A 24344-nucleotide genomic window follows, 5' to 3' on the forward strand; every position below is an offset into this window, starting at 1 on the left:
TGTAATCACTAAGAAGGAATCGTGACTAAAGAATGCATCTTATCCGTGGCCATGATGAGATGTGTGCCTTATTCTATCGGGCACGTGAGAGTTGTAATTGCTCCGACCATGCAGAAGCACTGAATTTTAATTTAAACGCTACTAATTTCACCTCTTTATCCTCTGGCACGTCCATGTAATCAAAATATTGTTCTACTTCGGCTACCAGGTCAAGGAAATCTTCTATGTGTAATAAACCATTTAAATTAGGAAGTTCGACTTTACCTCGATAGTCTCTTTTAGCATGATCTAGACGATCACCTCCATGGATTGGTCCTCGGGCAAAGCCTTCATTAAGGTCCTCGTTGCTAGAGCTCGAATCATCTGGCATAGCCCTACGATTTGCCACTGGTAGTGCTCTACAGATGTCGAGGTTGTGCCGTATAACAACTACAGGCAATTGAGTATTGCCTAGGGCTTGGAGTGAAAGTAATGCATCTGTAAGATAGTTGAGGGTTGCCTGCAGCCCTTGCATGGTCAACTGACTCTCCCGGTGGAAAGTTCCATTCTTTTCGAAAGATAACGAATCCTTGAATCACCATCCATAGGATTTTGCTTCATACCTTCATTGTTTGCCATCGGTCCAAGGGCAGTCCTCACTCTAATACCAATTGACGCAGGAATGAACGTGATTAGGTCGATCATTGTCTTCCTTAAGGATAACTACTTCAAATCCACGAAGCTTCTCTGGACTCCTCACACAGACTTCTTGAATCCACGAGGAAAGAGCAAGAAAATAGAAATAATATTATAGAAAATTCATAAATTGATTAATTAACGAATAAACAAGTTTATCCCCCTTTAAATAGGAATATTAAGCCATGGAAGAAGTTTCAAAATTAAACTACAACTAAAACTCTTAGAAATTGTGACTTACTATAAATAGAAAACTTACTATTTATAGATGATCGTGATTCCTACTAGTGAGCATGGTTTTCAGCTAAAAATAGTAAGTATCCTATTTGGCCGAACCATGATATTCCCCTAACTATTCTAAGTACTTTTCGTGTTGGGCGCAACTCCTAAAGACCAATGGATGAAGAGTTATACTCAAACTAAAACTTACTATAAATCATAAAAACGAAATTAAAACAGCAATTTGACCATCGATCTAATGGTATTTCACAAATTTGGCATGGGTAACCCGTTGTAACGGGGTTGGGTGGCTAAACTATCTTATCCTACCCCAAAATCACATATGGCACATCAAATAACTCATTCCGATTTGTGAGATATGACCGTTTTAAGGTCTGGATGGTCCGGATCATTTTCTCTTCCAATCAAGCCTTTTCTGATACATCTTGGCCATGAAATTGTCAGCAACCCACTCTACATAAAATTAAAAAAAAAAAATCCTCTTTCATCCTCTGCACTAGCTTCTTAGCTTCTTCCACCAACCCCACTCTACAATACCCTTCGATCAACATATTCCAAGAGACCAGATCAACTTTCACTTGAGGTCTTTGAGCATTTCATCAAACACCTTGTTAACTACCTTGGGCTGGCCTATTAATGCAAAAGCTTTCATTAGAGTGGTGTAGCTAACCATGGAAGGCCCAATCCCACGCGTCCACATCTCATTGAAGTAGGCAAGAGCACCGGCACTGTCGTCAACAAGTATACAACCGTCCATGTGGATGTTGTAAGAGACGACATACGGGTTAATGCCAGCATCATCCCTCATCTCACGGATGAGATCCTTCGCCTTCTCCATCTGGAGCTGCTGGAAGTAGCCCTTGAGGAGGACGTTATAGGTGACGTGGTTGGCGGGCACACCAACGCGCGCCATCTCAGCAAGCAGCTATCGTGCCCAGTCCATCGAGCGGGCCTTAACTAGGGCCAAGATAATGGTTGTGTATGTAACATGGTTAGGATGTGATGTAGAGCCGGTCATGGACAGTTTTATGGCCAAGATGGATAAGAAAAGGCCCGATCAGAAGCAGAGGTGATCCGGACCGTCATAACTTAAAACAGACATATCTCACAAACCGAAATGAGCTATCGGACGTACTGTATATGATTTTGGATAGGACGAGCAAGGTTAGCCACCCAACCCCGCTATGCCAGATTGTCCATGCCAAATTTGCAAAATACCATCAGATTGACAGTCGAATTCTAGTTTTAATTTCATTTTTACTATTTATAGTAAGTTTTAGTTTGAATATAACTCTTCATCTGTTGGGTTTTAAGAGTTGTGCCCAACATGAAAAGTGGTTAGGATAGTTAGGGGAACATTGTGGTTCAACCAAATAGGACACTTACTATTTTTGGCCAAAAAACATGCACACTAGAAGGAATCACGACCGTCTATAAATAGCAAGTTTATTATGTATGGTAAGTCGCAATTTCTAGGAGTTTTAGTTGTAGTTTAATTTCAAAACTTCTTCATTCACCAATCAATTTACGATTTTTCTAGAATATTATTTCTATTTTCTTACTTTTTTTCTCATGGATTTGAGAAGTCTATGTGAGGAGTCTAGAGAAGCTTCATGGATTCGAAGTAGTTATCCTTGAGGAAGACGGTGATCGACCTCATCATGTTTATCCCTGCATCAGGATGGCTGGCGCTGTCACTCTGTTAATGCATCGCCTCAAGCATTCCGACCACATCACTGAGGCGGCTTTCTTTCATGTAGCCCTTCATGAGGGTGGTGTAGATTCTGGACTCTGGAAGATATGCTTTGAGTAGCAACAGAGGTGGACCATCATCAATCAATGGTGTTGATTTCAGGAGCAATTTCTCAAAAATTACATCCCCTGCTAGATTTGGGTCCTGAGGATTTGAGTCCCGGAGATTTTTGTAGATGTCAAGTTTATCCTCTCGCATTGCCTAAACCATTTTCTCTAGTCTCCAAAACGCTAAAGCCAACATAAACAGTGACCAACAAATGAAACATAGTCATACATGACGTGATTCCTTTCCTGATTATCTGCTCCAAGACAAACGCAAGCAAATCTTTCTTATCAGCCCTAACAAAGAGCTTGATCATCACATTGAAGGTAAGGACATTAAGCTCTGCACCGGACTTGGGCATTTCATCGAACAGCTTGGCAAACCTCTCCACATCGCCAAGGTTGGCACAGGCATTGAGCGCGGCATTGAATGTGGTTGTGTCGGGCCGAGCTTCAGCAACTACCGCAGTATCGGCAAACCCTTGGACACGGCAGACCATGGAATTGAACAGGCAAAGAGCCTCAGCAGGCCCGTCATTGTTCGAGGTGGCCAGGCGGCTGATGACAGCACTCCACGCCTTGACATGAGGAAGGTAGCCAGACCAGAGCAGGGACTTGACAACCGAGGTCGCGTAGGCAGTGGCACCGAACTTGGCATCAAAGATGGTGAGGAGGCCGAGGGAATTAGAGTCGAGGCCATTGCAATATTAAAGTCGAGGCCATTTCTAGATAAGAGAAGGATCTAGAAAGACTTTTCGATTACTGTAACCATTACAGTATCGAAAGAATAAGCTACAATAAAACTGTATAAATAGCAGAGGAAATTAAAAGAACAAAGGGTCTCACACCAAACAAGCCTATCAATTTACTTTATCTCAGTCGATCTTAGGAATAGTGATGATCAAGTAGCTGTAATTCTTAGCCATAATCTTTAATTGTAATCCAATTCTACACTCATACACTGGATTTATTCTTTATCCAATATTAAGCAGTTCTTTAAAGAGAAGCGTTCTTGCAGTTGCTCTTAGTAACCAATTGTGAGTTTTTCCTTTTGTTTAATTTGTACTGGTATTTTGAAAGTCCTTTCTTGTGGAAGGCACAAAGTAACCCATCTTTAGAGGAAGAACCTCACCCTCTGATTATCACTTGATCGTTATAAACTTCTACAAGTGGCTAAGTAAGCGACAAATCTTCTCAGAATCTGGCCATATACGTTCATATTGGGCATATCTACTTATTTTTTGCTCTTGGGGTCAAAGTTGATCGGTTTGGATCGAGTTGCTATATCAATTTTGGCACACCCACATAGTAAAAAACAAACCAAGTGACCAACATTTTTTAGCATGCTCTGTGGGACTACAAATTACTTGGTTAACACAAGTATATTTTGCGATGCAATAATCATTCAGAATCATGAGCCGAATGGGTGGTCATAATACTTCAACAGCCACTGTTATGGCTAATGAGAATCCTACTAACGAGGAGTTATAAGTCCAACAAGTACCGGAGCAAGGAAATCCACCACCTAATCTGGGGCATGTTCCTCCGAATCCATATAAACCATCGATATCTCGGGTTGAACCTCTTGAGATTATGTCAATCGAGACGGTTGATCTGCAAAGGGGGATATAACACATCGCAGAACTATTGTGAGTTTAGGCATAGCACTCTCGAGTTTAGAATGAGGCTTTCAATAGGTTGATGGTCAGCCACAGCGAAAGCATGAATCAGTTGGTGGCTTTGTTTCTTGATAAAGCACTTATTGCACCTCAACAACAGACCGATGGAAGTTCTGTTGGAAATCAGGTACCTATACCATCAATCCAGCTGATTCCATAGACACTTTCGTTACAATGAAACACACCACCTATTCCCATCCCCGGTCTAATCCAGGATGTGTGAAATTCATCGATAGCGGTAGATTTCAGACGTCTTGAATGTATTCATGTCCAGAACATGCGAAATTCACCGCCACCGGTAGATTTAAGATGTCCTGAGCATGAAAATAGGAATGTAATTCATGAAGCCGTAAATCAAGGGATGCCTAGGGGGCAACCATTACCAAGAAATCAACTATATAATGAAGAACAATATCAGGATGGCCATGAAGTTCCTCCAATTGTTACACAGCAATACTAAGAGTGTAACCAAATTGTTCAACTGATTCAGGAAGTAGAAGGCTAAGTTCTTGACAGAATTACTACTCCGGATTATCATAAGCCATAGCCAGCTAGATCAACTGGCAATATCCATTATAGATAAACTATCAACCTAACTTTACATTGGTTACATGTGATATGGGTCAATCAACTGTAGAACACATAGGTCGATTTACCATACAATGTGGAGAATTAGCCAATAATAAGTATTATAAATTACAATTATTTGGTAATTCACTCACCGGGGGTAGCCTTTACTTGGTATTCCAATTTTCTACCAAATTCCATATAAAATTAGCATGAAATGGAAGAAAAAATCAATGCTTAGTTCTTTTATAATGATAAAAAAAATTTCCATGGTTGATCTTGCTCATTTTCAAAAATTACCAGGAGAATTAGTCGAGATTCATATTGCTCGGTTTAAAAGAGCAAAAAATGGATACAAGGTAGTTACGACCGAGGTAGAATTTATCCAATTAGCTCAAGATAGATTGGAATTCAAGATTTGAAAGAAGTTTATCGAAACTGAATTCGTCGATCTTTATTATTTGACTAGGAAGGTGTCTCGATATGTGGCCCTGCTTCAAGAGTTAATGAGGCAAAGGAATTCATTAATAGGGACATTATTATGACCCTAATTATGATGTTGCAGTGGCTGAAATAGTGGCTAAACAACCATTCACATGTTCGACCTTAGTTAAAGAAGAGACGGTGACATCCTCTAATCAGAAAGTTCAAAGATCCTACACCTTTGATATTTCTCATGCCGATGAAATCTTTGATATTATGTTAGCTAGCAAATTTATCAAAATTCTGGTTAATCATAAGATTTTGACAGCTAAATAATTGAAGAAAATTAATTGTTGTAAATGGCATGGAACTCGGTCTCATTCCACTAAAAAATATGTTGTTTTGAGGAATGTTATTTAAGATAATATCGACAAGGGGTTGTTGAAATTCCCTAAAGAAAAAAAAAAAGCAATGGTGATCGATACTGATCTATTTCCATCTAATATAGAGATCAATATATCCACCATCAACCCTCAAAGGTTAGTTCGGCCATGACAAAAGATTGATCTTGTAGTTCAGAATCAACTCAAGGAGAAAAACAGCATAAAGGTCGTAAGGCCTGAAACAACAGTTGACCAGGTTGAAGAATATCCAAGTGAAACAATGTCAAATTATCAGCACCTCTATGAGAAATGTGTGAGGGCGAATTAATGGAATGAGAGATCTTATCAACCGAAATATCCATTGAGACAATCGATCAATCAAAATTATGAGGAAAGAGATGCCTTTTACCCTCAAAAGGACAAGCATGTCAGCAATTACTCTCGGACTGTTTAAGGGCGAAGGATGGTTAAACTTTGACCTGGCTGAAAAGGTACTTTGTAAGTGTTATAATGTTTAAAGAACACTTCACACTTTGTTTGTCAAATTTCATTTAGTCAAAACATCTTATTAAGCAATCTTCAAGTATGATTCAAGATCAAGGTTCAAAACAAGTAGAAGATCAAGACCAAGATCTAGTAGAAGATCAAGCTCAAGATGAAGTTGACGATCAAGCTCCAAAGACAACATGAAGTTAAGATCTACCAATGTTCTAGTAGAAGATCAAGCTCCTTAGAGAAGTTCAAGTTTCTAATCTACTTTAAGACAATGAAGTTCAGTCCATGCAGGTATTATAAACCCTAGAAAGACCTTAGGTTTAGGTTCTTTCAAAATCTATTTAAAATTGAATTTTTATGCTTATATTTGGTTAAGTTTCGACTAGTCTAAGTTTTGGCTCGACCAGTCCTAATACAAACTGAGTGAAACAGAAAATTTTGTTGTACGTTCGACCAATCAAAGGACAATCTTCGACCGGTCCAAAGCTTCTCGGCTCAAAGTCCAGCAACTGAATCAATTTGGATTTTGGCATCCTCGACCAGTTGAACACCATATTCAACTAGTTGAAGACTACCTTCAACCAGTCGAAGGTTTGTTAAATCTTATCCCGCTCAAATCCGAAAATCCGTTAAAATAAAATCTGGTGCTTAGGCTAGTCGAAGAAACAACTTCTTTGCCTATAAATTGAGGTTCTCTCTCAATCTAAATCATTCAATTATCACTTTTATAATCCTTCTACAAGAGAGAGAGAGAGGCCCCAGTTATTGTCAAGCTATTGAACGGTATTTATAAATCATTTTATAACTTTTTTGTTTAATGCCCTTAATCTCAAAACTCTGTCATTCTGATTCTAAAGAATGAATACTCTTCTTATTGAGATCTAAGAGAATTAATACAAGTAGCTACTTAGTTTAAATTTAATTAAAATCAATAGAACCCTGGACCTTTTCTATTAGACTGAATATTAAACATTCGACATTCAAGAAAAGTGGTTATTCGGCTACAGCTTCTTCTACGGTGAAGATAAGTAAACATTTATTCATTTTCTTTATTTGGTTTTTCTGAGATAGCCAGAAAATCTCAATGAGGATTTTTGTTTGTGATAGCCCAGTAAAATCACAACTGTATCAGGTTTTAAGGTGACCCTATGAAAATCTTGTTCTTAGTGAAAGCCAAGATTACGTGGATAGTAATTTTGGGAGTGGAGTAGGTGTGGCTATTTAAGAACAGTTGTTGACACACCGAACCACTATAATTCTTGGAGTTGTGGTGAATTATCTTATCTTTTTGTAGTGAATGTTTGTAATTCCTTTTATGTTAAAGTGGCGAATGCTTTTAATATTTAGTTTTATTTAATCTTGCTCAGTTTGGGATTTTAATTCTTATCACGTTCATGAAATAAGGTTGTCCTACCTAAACTTGTTTGGGTGAAGATTGTCCTACGAATCAGTTTGAATCAATGTTTCAATACTAGTGCAATTAAGATCTCTAATTTATTTATTATTCAACACTTTATTTGATTATTTGGCCCAGACCACCCCCCCCCTTCTAAGACTTCTTAAGCTTTCCTTTTCAAGTGGTATCAGAGCGAGTTGCTCTATTTTTTGGATTAACTTCCTTGAGTTAAGATCCAGAGCTTTATTATGTCAAATTTTGACAGTTTATCTATTACTAGGCCACCTCCTTTTGATGGCTGTAATTATTCATACTAGAAAGCCAAAATGAGGATTTTTCTAAAATCCTTAGATGAAAGTGTGTGGCAAGCCACTATGACTAAATGGAAACCTCTTATGACTGAAGTAGTAGCTGAGGATGGAACTAAAATTATGAGAGAAACTGTATTCTATTTATGGACTGCAGGTCATAAAAGTGAAAGCAATGTTAATGCTAAAACCTTAAATGTCATAACTTGTGCCTTATTGCCTAATGAATTCAAAAGAATTATTTCATGCGATACAGCTAAGCAAGCTTGGGACATTCTCGAAATGATACATGAAGGAAGAACTATAGTCAAGAAATCAAAAGTTCAAATCCTCACTACCAAATTTAAAGAAATTCGTATGGAAGAAAATGAAACTTTCATTGACTTCTATACGAAACTAAATGACATAAGTAAATTCCATGTGGGGTCTAGGAGATGGAATCCCAGAAAGCAAGGTTTACGCAAAAATACTATGATATCTTCTTGACATATTGAATTCTAAGGTTACTGCTATTTAAGAATTAAGAGATACTGATCTTATGAAGGTTGAGGAGTTAGTTGGCTCTCTTCAAACGTATGAGTTAAATTTTAAGGCTCCTAAAGTGAAATCTATTGCTCTTAAATCTTTTAAATCTGTTTCAAAAGAAAATAGTTTTAATTCTGATTTTGAAGAAAATGAAGATGATATGACAATGTTAACTAGGAAATTTTATAGAATTTTTAAAAACAAGAAAAGAATAGATTTTAAAAAAACCATCTGATAAAAGAAAAGGAAAATCTAATCTTGAAAATTTGAAGCAAAGGACAGTTAATATTTCAACTGTCATGAATATGGGCAGCTGGCAAATAAATGTCCTAAAAAGGATAGGTCAAAAAGAAAGGGCATGATAGTTACTTGGGATGAATCATCTAACTCTAAAAGTTCTTCTGAGTCTGATGAATCAGAACAAGAAAATGCAAATACAAATGATGTGAAAGCCCTTATGACTATAGCCAGAGTCACTTCCTCAGATAGTTGTAATATATCTAACTATGAAAATCTTAGGAATGATCCTAAAAATGAAGACGATCCTCAAGATGCCTACAATGCTCTATACAGAGAATGTTGTAAAAATGTTGTCAAGTTGAAATTTCAAAAAGAGAAATATGCTAAACTAAAAGAAGAACTTGAAAACACAGTTTTAGAAAAATCTCATTTTTCAGATTCTCTTCAAAAAACAAAATTAGATGTAAGTTTTAAACCTTCTAAATTGTAAAATCTCAAAACTGAAAATGAAAAACTAAAATTTGAAGTTTCTTCTCTTCTGAGTTTAAAGGACACTTGGAAATATTCCCATGGTAACCAAAAGCTTGAAAAATTGTTAACCTCATATAGAAAATGTGGTGACAAGTTTGGTCCGAGTTATATTAAAGGTAATTCTTTGAAATCCAAGGATTCTACTCCTATCTTCATAAGAGGAGAATCCTCGAACTCTAAAGGTAAGACTTTAAGAGATTTCAATCATGAGGATTTCAAAAACTCTAAACCCTTTCAAGTTCCTAAAATCAACTATAAACATCAAAGGAATAATTAATATCCCTTGGCTGAAAAAATTGTGGACTTGCTTAAAGAGCTTCTAAAATCCAACTCAGATGAAAATAGAGTTTATAGAAAAAGGAGAAATATTAACTCTCAAATGCAGCGAAAGTCGAGAGATACTCTTAAACCTAGAACCGTAATGAAATGGGTTCCAAAGTTTAAGTGTCTTGTTGCCCACACAACTTTCAAAGCCGTTAGCCACTCAAGATGGTACCTGGATAGTGGATGCTTAAAACATATGACAGGTGACAAGGCAATATTCACTAATATCAAAAAAGTAAATGGTGGCTCAATTACTTTTGGAGATGGAAGCAACTGCAAAATAATAGGTTAAGATACTGTACAACTTCCTAACTTACCTCTCTTTGAAAATGTGCTTTATAATGAAGGTTTAAAACATAACCTCTTAAGCATATCTCAAATATGTGATAATAAACACAGTGTGAAATTTTCAGATCATGGATATGAGATTACAAATAAAAAGGGTAGTGTAATATTAAATGGTCGCAGGACCTCTGAAAATTGTTATATAATATATAACTCTTACTCATCAAACCATTCTTGTTACATGGTCCAAATAGATGAAACTGAGCTATGGCATAAACGTCTTGGACATGTGAACTATAAAGATCATTATGAGTTGAGCAAAAGAGATCACTTACGTGGCTTACCCAAGCTGAAAAGGATAAAAAAAGTATGTGGTGTATGTCAAATTGGCAAAAGGATCAGAAGTAGTCACAAGAAAGTGAACTCCTTAGCCACGGTCAAACCTCTAGAACTACTCCACATGGATCTAGTAGAACCAAATAGAACGGAAAGTAGAGGCGAAAAGAAGTATTTTCTTGTCATTGTTGATGATTACACCAGAGATACATGGGTAACCTTTTTAAAAGGGAAATCAGATTCTCTTGATGAAATCAGAAAAAGTTTAAAGCATATTCAGACTAAAAAAGAGATATCTGTGATCAAAATTAGAAGTGATCATGGTATTAAATTCGAGAATAACAATTTTGAGAAGTACTGTAATGATCATGGTATATCACATGAGTTCTCTGCTCCTAAAACACCTCAACAAAATGGAATTGTTGAAAGAAAAAATAGATTTCTCCAGGAAATGGCTAGTGTAATGCTAAATAGCATGAAATTACCAAAAAAATTTATGGGCTGAAGCTGTTAATACTGCATGCTATATCATAAATCATGTTTACATCAAAAAAGCTAAAAATAAGACATCTTATGAGCTATGGTTTGAAAAAAAGCCTACTGTTAAATATTTTCAAACTTTTGGAAGTAAACGCTTTATTTTATGTGACTGAGAAATTTTGAAAAAATTCAAAGCTAAGAGTGATGAGGGAATTTTTTTAGGCTATGCTCTAAATAGTCGTGCTTACCGAGTTCTTAATAAAAGAACTGGGGTGATTCAGGAATCAATAAATGTAGTAATTGATTATCAACAAATCACACCCACTCCAAGTCAAGATGATGATGAAGTCAATTTAATCGATATACTTGACTCTTCATCCAAATCAGTTAATATTGAATTAAGATCAGTCAAAGACCATCTGATCGATCAAATACTTGACAACCTTAGTACTGGTGTTTAGACAAAAAGATAATTAAAAAATATCTGTAATTATGTCTGCTTCACTTCCCAAATTGAACCGGCTAATGTAAATGAAGCACTTGCCAATGAAAGTTGGATAATTGCCATGTAAGAAGAGTAAAATCAATTTGTTAGAAATGATGTACGGTACTTAGTTCATAAACCTTCTAATAAACATGTAATTGGAACCAAATGGATTTTTAAGAATAAAACTAATGAATTACGTAATATTATTAGAAATAAGGCTCGACTGGTTGTACAAGGGTACACTCAAATAGAAGGTATTGATTATAATGAAACCTTTGCACCAGTTACGCGCCTTAAATCCATAAGATTATTTATTTCGATTACATGTCATAAGAAATTCAAAATATATCAAATGGATGTCAAAAGTGCTTTTCTAAATGGTGACTTACATGTGGAGGTATAAGTTGAACAACCAAAGAGTTTTGAAGACCCCAAACTCCTAATCATGTATATCGTCTTTAAAAGGCACTTTATGGTTTGAAACAAGCACCCAGGGCATGGTACAAAAAATCGACAAAATTTTTACTTAATCAAAACTTTATTATGGGTAGTGTTGATAAAACTTTATTCGTCAAGAAATATAACGATCACATACTAATAGTTCATATTTATGTTGACGATATCATTTATAGATCTACATGCACTAACTTATCTATTAAGTTTGTAAATCTGATGAAATCCAAGTTTGAAATAAGTATGGTTGGTGAACTAAATTATTTTCTTGGATTACAAGTTAAAAAACTTAAAGATGGGATGGTCATCTCACAAACCAAATATGCCTTGAATCTTGTAAAAAGATTTGGGTTTGAGAATGGGAAAAAGTTTGATTCTTCAATGAGTACAACTCTTAAACTCTTAAAGAATGAATCAGGTAAAAGTGTAAACTCTCATCTATATCGTAGTATGATTAGTAGTCTTTTTTACTTAACTGCTAGTAGACCTAATATTACTTTTAGTGTTGGAATATGTGCTAGATATCAATCTAATCCTAAAGAATCACATCTAATTGTTGTTAAATGGATAATTAGATAATCGCAAGTTCCGCTAACTTAGGACTTTGGTATCTGCATGATACATCTGTACAAATTACCGGATATACTGATGTAGACTGGGCAGAAAATATCGACGATAGAAAATCTACTAGTGGTGGATGTTTCTACGTAGGGAACTATTTAGTATCTTGCTTAGCAAGAAATAAAATTCAGTATCTCTCTCGACAGCTGAAGCTAAATACATCACAGTTGGTAATGTTTACACTCAGCTTATTTGGATGAAAAGAATGTTAGTTGATTATGGTATTGTGCAAGATACAATAAAATTATACTGCGATAATTCGAGTGCAATTAATATTTAAAAAAATCCAATCCAACATTCTCATGCTAAAATATCGATATTCAATACCATTATATTCGAGAATTAGTTGAAGACAGATTATTATGCTAGAATACATTCAAACTGAGAAGCAGCTTGCAGACATACTGACCAAACCGCTCGACAGGAATAGATTTTTCAACTTAAAGCATGATATTGGTTTGATTATTATTAATTAATCATCTCGTTTATGCATTTCTTTTTGTTGTTTTATGTTTATATTAATTAAATGCATAACATGATAATAAAATTTAAAAAGAAAAAATTGAAAAAAAATCATGTCAAAATTCAGATTTTGAGTCTTTTTCGACGAGTCGGGTACATACTCAACCAATCGAACTGTCGACAAGTCGAGTATGTGCTCGACCGGTCGAGAACCATGTGATTTTACCATAAAAAAAGGGGAAAAACCACTTTTTCCATTTCATTTCCATCTTCTTCCTCGACTAGCCGGTGCCCCACTCGACGAACCCAACTTCCAAACTTCGTTGTAAGTGTTTATTTTTCGATTTCCTTCAAGTTTTGGGTACATCTTAACTAGTCAATCTCATATTTGGGGTTTATTTTTTATTTCAAACCCTCTTTATAGTGGATTTTGTGTAAAATCTGTTTTAGCTTCAATCCATCTACTCTCTTTAATTAGTTTTTGTACAAGCACTAAATGGAGCATCGTACTAAAAGAATGGCAACACGCAAGAGCCGTGGTAGCTCGTCCTCTAAGCCGACTCCAATTAATGTGAGAACCCTAAGGGGCCCCAAAGAAGATTCGAAGCACGTTAGGGATCTCCGCTCAAGAGATATAATTATCGAGCGGACTGTCGATCTTGATCACATTGCACCATTTGATCTTGTTCCTCTTCTTTCCAATATCGGTTGGGACCGCATCCTTGGTTGGGGCGGAATGGCTTACCATTCCATTGCACAAGGAATTTACGCTTCTATTTGTGATGTGTCTCTAAAAGATCTTACATTTACGATTAAATTCGTAGAAGGGACCTTCATAGTTGATCGCTATACTATCCTGGCATTGACAGAGATTACTATTGCGGAATATGCAATTCCAATTGACAATCTGACTGATAAAATGACTAATTCTGAACCAAAAATGATTACTCATAAATTATGTCATTTTAATGCTAAATGAAAATCCGGTAATGCTCCGTGCTAACCAAATGCTCCCAAAATATCAAGTTCTTCATAAGATTTTTACATCTAACGTCGATCTTAGATCGGGGAATAAGTCTAAACTTACTTCATTTATAACTCGTGTCCTCCATTCGGTTGCATCTGGTATTCAAGTCTGTCTTCCTTCTCTAATATGCTACATTATTATTCAGTTTCGTCTATATCCTGGTCATGGTTCGATTATGTTTGCTTACCTCATGACATGCATACTTTACATCGTAATGTCATTATTCCTATGTCTGAGACACCGGAGTCGGAATTACCTTTTAACAACACTAACTTGAATAAGATAAATCTATAATTTCTTCCTGGCCAGCATGAAGAAGAAGAGGAGGAAGCACCTGCACCTAAAGCCACTTCCATGGATGACATTTTTGCTGACCTGGATAAGTCTGATGATCCAGCAGATCCTGATTATCAGCTCAGGTTGATGATTGTCTTAAATCTTTAGAGGAGAAAGTCACTGCACTGCAGATCTCTTAGGACAACTTGGTTCAAACTCAAAAATCTTCAATGAAGTACATGAAAAAGTACTTTCATCGTATCACCAGGAATTTGCATCAGCTTGATCCTTCTATGTCTACTCTATCATCTGGATCTGATTGAGATCATTTCTTTTCAGTACTTATATTTATGGGGCTATAAAACTTAAACTTTGCTTGTTTGCCTGGTTACTTTCTTTACACTCTCTTAAACTCCTTGGATATTATTTCCCTAACTTTAACAATTTCATATGCCAATTTACTCCTTAATATATTCATATGGTTATTTCTTCTTCTATTAAGTTTTTATACTTATTAATTCATTAAATATCTCATTTACTTGATAGATGAACTATTCCTTCCCTTGTCAACTTGTGACAAAAAGGGGGAGAGAGTTTTAGTTATTACTTGAATAATGACGTGTTTTGAATATATGAATAATACATAAATGCTTGGAGAATTAATGAATGCTTTGGAATGGAATGTTTTATGTCATAATACAAGGAAAGTACAAATTAATGGGGAGTAGTAAATATTTTAAAATCTTCTACAACATGAGTACAAGAGTACAAGGCTTCATTCTGATAATTGTAATACTAAGTGTTTTGTCATGAAATTGACAAAGGGGGAGATTGTAAGTGCTATAATGTTGAAAGCACACTTTACACTTTGTTTGTCAAATTTCGTTTAGTCAAAACATCTTATCAAGTAATCTTCAAGTATGATTCAAGATCAAGGTTCAAAACAAGTTCAAGATCTAGTAGAAGATCAAGACCAAGATCGAGTAGAAGATCAAGTGCAAGATCAAGTTGAAGATCAAGCTCGAAAGACAACATAGAGTCAAGATCTACCAATGTTCTAGAACATTGTTATGAGGAAAACTTGAAGTGAGCCACGTGTGGAATGCTTATCGGCTTTGCCTTATCCATCCCATACCTTATCAACACATTCTCAAGGTATTCTTCCTAAGATAACCAAAGCCTACTCCTCTTCCTGTCTCTATGAATATCTATGTTGAGAACCCTCTTTACAACCCCTGGATCTTTCATCTCAAATGTCCCTAATAACTGAGTCTTTAATACATCGATTTCAAACATATCATGACTGGCGATCAAGATATCATCAACATACAATACTAGGATGATGTACTTGTCATCACTCAGTGCATTGTAATAGACACAGTGATCATATTCACTTTTAGTAAATTTCTGACTCAAGATTAAATAATCAAATTTTTTATACCACTACCTATGCAACTGTTTCAGGCCATACAATGACATAATTAACCCGCAAACCTTGTTCTTTTCCCCCTTTAACTTCATAGCCCTATGGTTACTTTATGTAGATCTGCTCTTCCAATTCCCTCTGTAGGAATGTAATCTTCACGTCCATTTGTTCCACGTCGAGATCGTATTGGGCAACCAGTGCCAACACAAATCTGATAGACACCTACTTAACTACCGAGGCGAATATCTCTGTGAAATCGATTCCTTCCTTCTAAGCATAATCTTTCACTACCAACCTTGCTTTGTATCTATCATGTTTCCTTTTGAATAACCACTTATACCTGATTGCTTTTCAACCCATTGGAAGCTCCACTAGCTCTCATGTGTTGTTCTTGTACAAAGAGTCCATCTCATCGTCCATAGCTGCCTTCCACTTTTCTGTATTTAACTCATTAAGAGCCTCTTGAATAGTAGACGGGTTCCCCTCATCTGTAATGAGGGCAAATGCGATATTAGAATTGTCCATGTATCTTGTCGGTAACCTGCGATCTCACGGCGGATTTCTGCTCACAAGCGGCTACTCCACCTGCTCATGTACCTTTGTCTGTGCATCTGTCTCAGCCTGAGTATCACCTGTGTCACACCCCAAACCCGGAGATCGGACTCATAGGAATCCCGATCACCTAATCCGGTGTCGATAGCCTCCGTAGTACCCCATTCTCGGCTCCCAGCGTCCATACGCCAGATTCTAATCCTAGGATCCTATAAGGAGAATTTTTCATCATACCTTTATCTCATAATAAGCATAACCACAAGTTTACCCAAATCACAAAGGCGACATCATCATCACATATCCACTAATATAAACATTTGAATATAATGCTGAAAGGGAAATACATATGTATCAAAATCAAAGCTCCAGAAGTCCATTGCATGCTCCAAGTTCAACGCCGCTGCAACCTAACATCACCTACATGCATCTATCGTGCATAAGCTTATAGAAAGCTTAGAGGGTGGTGAAAGTGTGTGTAAGGTAAATATCAAGTAAGTAATATTAGAGTAATCAGAGTAAGCGGAAATACTGAAAAGATTATGAATCATACGATATCAGAATAAGCAGAAATATACTAGTAAGTCCATGAGTGCTATCAGCCGTACCAAGGTTATGCGATGCAAGGCATGAATGTTAACGGCCATATCAAGGCTATGCAATGCAAAACATAATAATACAATAACAGATGCCGAGGATGCAATGCAATATGTAAATCCTAACGAGCCATGAATACCATCAACCTCATCTAGGCCATACATCAAACCTGCGCGTATCGCGTGATCATGTGGGGATAACTCTGTCTCATAAGGGGTCCCATAAACATCTCAGCCCAATGGCATTTACTTTAATCAATCATCCATCACAACATGCATACGAATGATGGGGGTCCACAGAAGCACGGCGGATCTAGTCCAAATATCAAGATAAGCTCATTGATTTAAAACGTGTCATAATAGTTAAGGAAAGAATCCAACTTATAGCCACCACAACATCAGACGATGCAACCGATGTGGGACAAAGTTCTGCCTTCACTATGTGCACAGTAGCCTACAACACAGTAACCTGCCAATCACTGGTAGCTCCCCCAGGCTCCTCAGGCCCCGCCCACATTAGTGCCCGCCCATGTGCGTCCGCCCACATGTGATCAAAGTGATGGAGCGTCACAATATCCCCCACCGAGGGCAGATCCGAGTCTAAGTGCAATAAGTGGGCTTCCTTACCCTCTCTATCGCGCAATAAACTAGACTTTCCTTATGGGCCCAATATATACACAAGGTGGCTCCAAAGTGTAGGTATCATGATGTTATGTTGTCACATACTCATAATCGGTATCGATAACTGGCACCCGAAAATCGGCCACGGTATTCGGCCCCGATAATCAGCATCATCAATTGAAATCAGCCTCGATAATCAGAATCGGCCTAAGGGAAGGTCACAATGTGGACATTTAACCATTATCACCTATCAATGTGGACATTTAAGCATCATTGCTCTCAAGGCACGGCCTGCCATAAACATCATTATATAATCTATGGTGGAATCACACATTGTAATGGACCTTATATACATCCCATTGGGCCTCGACCCATGGGCCTCAAACACATCAAAATGAGCTGCATCACATGGGTCTTATATATATCAAGGTGGCCCTCAACGGACGGGCCTTATACACATCAAGGTGGGCCTCAACAACAGGCTTTGTACACATCAAGGTGGGCCTCAATGGATGGCCACAAATACATTGAGATGGGCCTAATCACATGGGCCTTATGTATATATCAAGGTGGGCCTCATACATTCCCAAAAGAATCATATGGAAGGATCATTTGGAAGGATCATTTGGACCATACCACAAATAGCAATGAAGATAATAATTTTCAAGGTTAAATTATTCACAGGGCCCACTATAAAGTTTATTTTCTAACCAATCAAATCATAAGGTCATGAAGACCTGGATTAAGAGGGGAAAACAAATATCATATTCATCCAAACACTGTAGTCTAAGGGTTTTAATGGTGGACGTTCAACCCACTATTTCTATAGTGTGGTCCACGTGATCCTAGGTTGGACGCATCACGGTGTGGCCCGCCGTGATGTATTTGAGATCCAACCATTTCATAAGTTATCATAGAGATATATGAAGTGAAAACAAAAATATAAGCTTAATTGGAAACTACCGTGGCCCTTGGAAATTTTAAGGGTGGACGTCACTGTCCACTACTTTAAATGGTGGGGTCCACTTGAACTTTAGATCTGACTTATTTTTAGTCTCATGCCTGTAAGACAAGCTTGCCAAAGGATTGGACGGTTTGGGTGCAACACTTGCATCATGGTGGATCCCATAGGGATGGACAGCATAGATAAAGCACATGCCTCATCATGAGGGCCAAACTGATGGAATGTGTGGAATACATTCATCAGTGGGTCCCATGTGGGGCCCACCATAACGTCTATTTTCCACCCAATCTGTCAATAAGGTCACACAGACCTTGATAGAGAGGAAAAACAAATTTCATAATCATCCAAAACTTCTGTGAAAACAGGGTTTCAATGGCAGCCGTTCAATCCCACTGTTTTCCTATGACGTGGGCCACCTGAGCGTCTGTATACGGCTGAGTTTTTGGGGTGACCCACGGCTAGAAGGGGCCCACCAAATGCATGATGTGATGTTCAACATACATCACGTGGGGCCCATGGCTGGGACCACGTCCCTACCCCTTACAACGTGCAGCAGGACGCTGCTGCGCCGTCCTCTGGACGTGCAATACACCAGCGTCAGCTAATGTATTTTTATTTTTTATTTTTTATTTTTCAGAGGATTTTCCTAGGTGGGGCCCACATCAGGTGGATCCGACCCAGCCATTAGTTTTTATGGCCCAAGATAGACCAATTAAGCCCAATATTCGACATATTTTGGGGTACATAAACATCAGGATGGATTTCAACGGTAAAGCCACTGTTTTTTATGCTATGGCCCGCTAAATAGTTGGATTTGCTTCATTTTTCGGCTCAACGCCTAAAATAAAATGGAGAATGGAATGAACGGCGTGGATTAAATCCATACATCAAGGTGGGGCTTGCATGAGCGGCCCACCCGAAAACTATATATATATATATATATATATATATATATATATATATATATATATATATATATATATATATATATATATATATATATATATATATATATATATATATTGTTTCCTAAGATTGTTTAACAAAAGCATGAACATGTCCAGTGTCCCTGGACGCTGGACGAATGGCATGAATAAATTAATCAAGGTGGGTCCCACATAGACCTAGCCCACTTGATTTAGATCAATCTGGTGTTTGTGTTTTCCATCACCATAAGGTAGGGCCCACATGGTTTGGATGGTCGTGGGGTCCATTTAATGGGTGGTCTAGACATCACATACACTAATTAAGTGGGCCACAAAATAAAGAAAGGAGAGAGAGATAGAGAGACACGTGATGATGGAGGGACCCCGGCACTATGGGCCCTCCCTTCCATACATTACAACATACATCAAGTGGGTCCCATTACATATGGGCCCACCGATCAAAATCAACGGTGGAGATCCTTTTTCCACCGAAATGCAAGGTTTAAATGACCCATCCATGCATGAAAAATAAATATTATGATGGAGTCCATGGAGAATGGCCCCATCATGGAATGATCATGAGAATCAAGGTGGGCCATCGACCACACCTAAGGTCCAAAGTGAGATCCATACCATCAATCGGTAGGCATCACTTGGCCCATCATCAAAGCATTAAATCTAGGCCTATAAAACACCTACCGTTTGATCTTCTTGGTCTGATAGAACGTCGATCTTCTTGTGCTTCACTTTGACGGAAGATGATGAGAAAGGAAGGGCTAGGATGCTAAATCTTGGGGTGGAAAGTGGGCCACACAACACTCACTTTTTCTCTCTTGGGAGAACTTGGACATCCACCACTTTTGCTTGCTTGGAAAATGTGTTGAGAAAGAGAGAGAGAAGGGTGGTTGTAAGAGAGGTGATGGATGTGAGGTGATAGTTGTACTTGACATATATAGGTGTGTAAGAGAGAGAGGGAGAGAGTTGACTTTGGGGTTGCTCTTGTACTTGACATGAGGTGATTGATTGATGGGACATGTTGTAAAGATTCTCTTGGGATTGCAAACACATGATGTTTTCCTCAAACTGAACGCGGGCCCACATCTCATTGCCAGGGCATCGGATCGGTGTGCAAGACGTGGCATTGAAATCGCAGCGACGACGCGGTCGCAATAGTACAAGTCTCGAATTAAGCCAACTTAAATCTACTGGATACGACTTAGGGTCACGCGCAAATGTCAATTACAGGTCGTGGGTTGCCGGAATTCAATTGGGAGGATCGTGAAAGTCTAAGGAACAGTACGGACTAGGTACAGGCCTTACAGCTCTCCCCACCTAATAAAAATTTCATCCTCGAAATTTACTATCTCGCAAGACAAAGGAAGGGAAGAGGAAGCATCGACTTATAATAAATCTATGAACAAATAGCACTCTCTAATCTGAACCTCGCGCTCTCAGGATGCCTCATCAATGCTATAATGACCCCACTGATCCTGGATCTTGGATCAGAATGATCGAAACTTAAATACTAAGCAACCTCACAATCTCAACGGTAGGGAGCTATGTCAGAAAATCTTTAAGTTATTAAACTCAGGGATCTAACGATTCTAAGTTCTCAACAATCAAAGAGTGTAAGCTAACTATCAGCAGATATGTGAAGTTATCTTCAGGTATTCCCAAGTTATGCTCTAATACCATCTTCTGTCACACCCCAAACCCGGAGATGGGACTCACAGGAATTTTGATCACCGAATCCAGTACCGACAGCCTCCGTAGTACCCCATTCTCGGCTCTCAGTGTCCATACACCAGATTCTGATCGTACTTTTATCTCGTAATAAGAATAACCATAAGTTTACCCAAATCACAAAGGCAATATCATCATCACATATCCATTAATATAAACATTTGAATACAATGCTGAAAGGGAAATACATATGTATCAAAATTAAAGCTCCAAAAGTCCACTGCAGGCTCCAAGTTCAACGCCGCTGTAACCTAACATCATCTGCACACATCTATCATGCATAAGCTTATAGAAAGCTTAGAGGGTGGTGAAAGTGTGTGTAAGGTAAGTGCCAAGTAAGCAATATCAGAGTAATCAGAGTAAGCGAAAATACTGATAAGATCCTAAATCATATGATATCAGAGTAAGCAGAAATATACTGGTAAGTCTATGAGTGCTATCAGCCATGGCAAGGCTATGCGATGCAAGGCATGAATGCTAACGACCATATCAAGGCTATACAATGCAAAACATAATAAGACAATAATAGATGTCGAGGATGCAATACAATATGCAAATCCTGACAAGCCACGAATACCATCAACCTCATCTAGGTCATACATCAAACCTGCGCGTATCGCGCAATCATGTGGGGATAACTCTGTCTCACAAGGAGTCCTATAAACATCTCAGCCCAATGGCATCTGCTTTAATCAATCATCCATCACAACATACATATGAATGATGGGGGTCCACAGAAGGACAGCAGATCTAGTCCAAATATCAAGATAAGCTCACTGATTTAATACACGTCACAATAGTTAAGGAAAGAATCCAACTCATAGCCACCACAACATCGGACGATCAACCGATGTGGGACAAAGTTCTGCCTTCACTGTGTGCACAGTAGCCTGCCAATCACTGGTAGCTCGCCCAGGCTCCTCAGACCCCGCACACATCGGTGTCCGCCCACGTGCGCCTGCCCACATGTGATCATAGTGATGGAGCGTCACAATATCCCCCACCGAGGGCAGATTCGAGTTTAAGTGCAATAAGTGGGCTTCCTTACCCTCTCTATCGCATAATAAACTGGACTTTCCTTATGGGCCCAATATATATACAAGGTGGCTCCAAGGTGTAGGTATCATGATGCTATGTTGTCATATACTCATAATCGGTATCGATAACCGGCACTGATAATCGGTCTCGACAATTGGCCTCGGCAATCGACCTCGATATTTGGCCCCGATAATCGGCCTCATCAATCGGAATCAGCCTCGATAATCGGAATCGGCCTAAAGAAAGGTCACAATGTGGACATTTAACCATCATCGCCCATCAATGTGGACATTTAACCATCATTGCTCCCAAGGCACGGCCTGCCATAAACATCATTATATAAACTATGGTGGAATCACACATTGCAATGGACCTTATATACATCCCATTGGGCCTCGACCCAAGGGCCTCAAACACATCAAATGAGCCGCATCACATGGGCCTTATATATATCTCAAGGTGGCCCTCAACAGACGGGCCTTATACACATCAAGGTGGGCCTCAACGGACGGCCACAAATACATCAAGATGGGCCTAATCACATGGGCCTTATGTATATATCAAGGTGGGCCTCATACATCCCCAAAAGAATCATATGGAAGGATCATTTGGACCATGCCATAAATAGCAATTGAGATAAAAATTTTCACGGTTAAATAATTCACAGGGCCCACTATAAAGTTTATTTTCCAACCAATCTAATCATTAGGTCATAAAGACCTGGATTAAGAGGGGAAAACAAATATCATATTCGTTTAAACCCTATAGTCCAAGGGTTTTAATGGTGGACGTTCAACCCACTTTCTACAGTGTGGTCCACGTGATCCTAGGCTGGACGCATCACGGTGTGGCCCGCCGTGATGTATTTGAGATCCAACCATTTCATAAGTTATCATAGAGATAGATGAAGTGAAAACAAAAATATAAGCTTAATTGGAAACTACCGTGGCCCATAGAAATTTGAACGGTGGACGTCATTGTCCACTACTTTAAATGGTGGGGTCCACTTGAACTTTAGATTTGACTTATTTTTAGTCTCAAGCCTGTAAGACAAGCTTGCCAAAGGATTGGACAGTTTGGGTGCAACACATGCATCATGGTGGGTCCCATAGGGATGGACAGCATAGATAAAGCACATGCATCATGGTCGGTGCCAAACTGATGGAATGTGTGGAATACATTCATTAGTGGGTCCCACGTGGGGCCCACCATAATGTCTATTTTCCACCCAATTTGTTAATAAGGTCACACAGACCTGGATAGAGAGGAAAAACAAATTTCATAATGATCCAAAACTTCTGTGAACCCAAACAGGGTTTTAATGGCAGCCGTTCAATCCCATTGTTTTTCTGTGACGTGGGCCACTTGAGCTTCTGTGTACGACTGAGTTTTTGGGGTGGCCCACGGCTAGAAGGGACCCACCAAATGCACGGTGTGATGTTCAACATACATCAAGTGGGGCCCATGGCTGGGACCACGTCCCTGCCCCTTACAACGTGCAGCAGCAGCAGCGTCAGCTGCTATATTTTTATTTTTTATTTTTTTGTTTTTCAGAGGATTTTCCTAGGTGGGGCCCGCATCAAGTGGATTCGACCCAGCCATTGGTTTTTATGGCCCAAGATAGACCCATCAAGCCCAATATTCGACATATTTTGGAGTACAGAAACATCAGGATGGATTTCAACGGTAAAGCCACTATTTTCTATGCTATGGCTCGCCAGATGTCTAATTTGCTTCATTTTTTGGCTCAACACCTAAAATAAAATGGGGAATGGAATGGACAGCGTGGATTAAATTCATACATCAAGGTGGGGCCTGCATGAGCGGCCCACCCGAAAGCTTATATATATATATATATATATATATATATATATATATATATATATATATATATATATATATATATATATATTTGTTTGTTTTAAACAAAACCATTTTTCATTCCACTGAACACGTCCAGCGTCCCTGGATGCTGGATGGATGGCATGAATACATTAATCAAGGTGGGTCCCACATAGACGTGGCCCACTTGATTTAGATCAATCCGGTGTTTGTGTTTTCCCATCACCATAAGGTAGGGCCCACATGGTTTGGACGGCCGTGGGGTCCATTTGATAGGCGGTCTGGACATCACATACACTCATTAAGTGGGCCACAAAATAGAAGAAGGAGAGAGAGATAGAGGGACACGTGATGATGGAGGGACCCCGGCACTATGGGTCCTCCGTTCCATACATTACAACATACATTAAGTGGGTCCCATTACATATGGGCCCACCAATCAAAATCAACGGTGGAGATCCTTTTTCCACCGAAATGCAAGGTTTAGATGATCCTATCCATACATGGAAAACTAACATCATGATGGGGTCCATGGAGAATGGCCCCATCATGGAATGATCATGAGAATCAAGGTGGGCCATCGGCCACACCTAGGGTCCAAAGTGAGATCCATATCATCAATCAGTAAG

At 38.5% G+C, this 24344-nt stretch overlaps 1 pseudogene; it reads right to left on the reverse strand.

Annotated features, from left to right (window-relative positions):
• Nucleotides 1-3419, reverse strand: part of LOC131247833 (pentatricopeptide repeat-containing protein At3g09650, chloroplastic-like) — a 66255-nt pseudogene extending 62836 nt beyond the window's left edge.
• Nucleotides 3420-24344: the final 20925 nt, after the last annotated feature.

The sequence above is a fragment of the Magnolia sinica genome, chromosome 1, assembly GCF_029962835.1.
Source record: "Magnolia sinica isolate HGM2019 chromosome 1, MsV1, whole genome shotgun sequence".
Classification (NCBI taxonomy): Eukaryota; Viridiplantae; Streptophyta; class Magnoliopsida; order Magnoliales; family Magnoliaceae; genus Magnolia; species Magnolia sinica.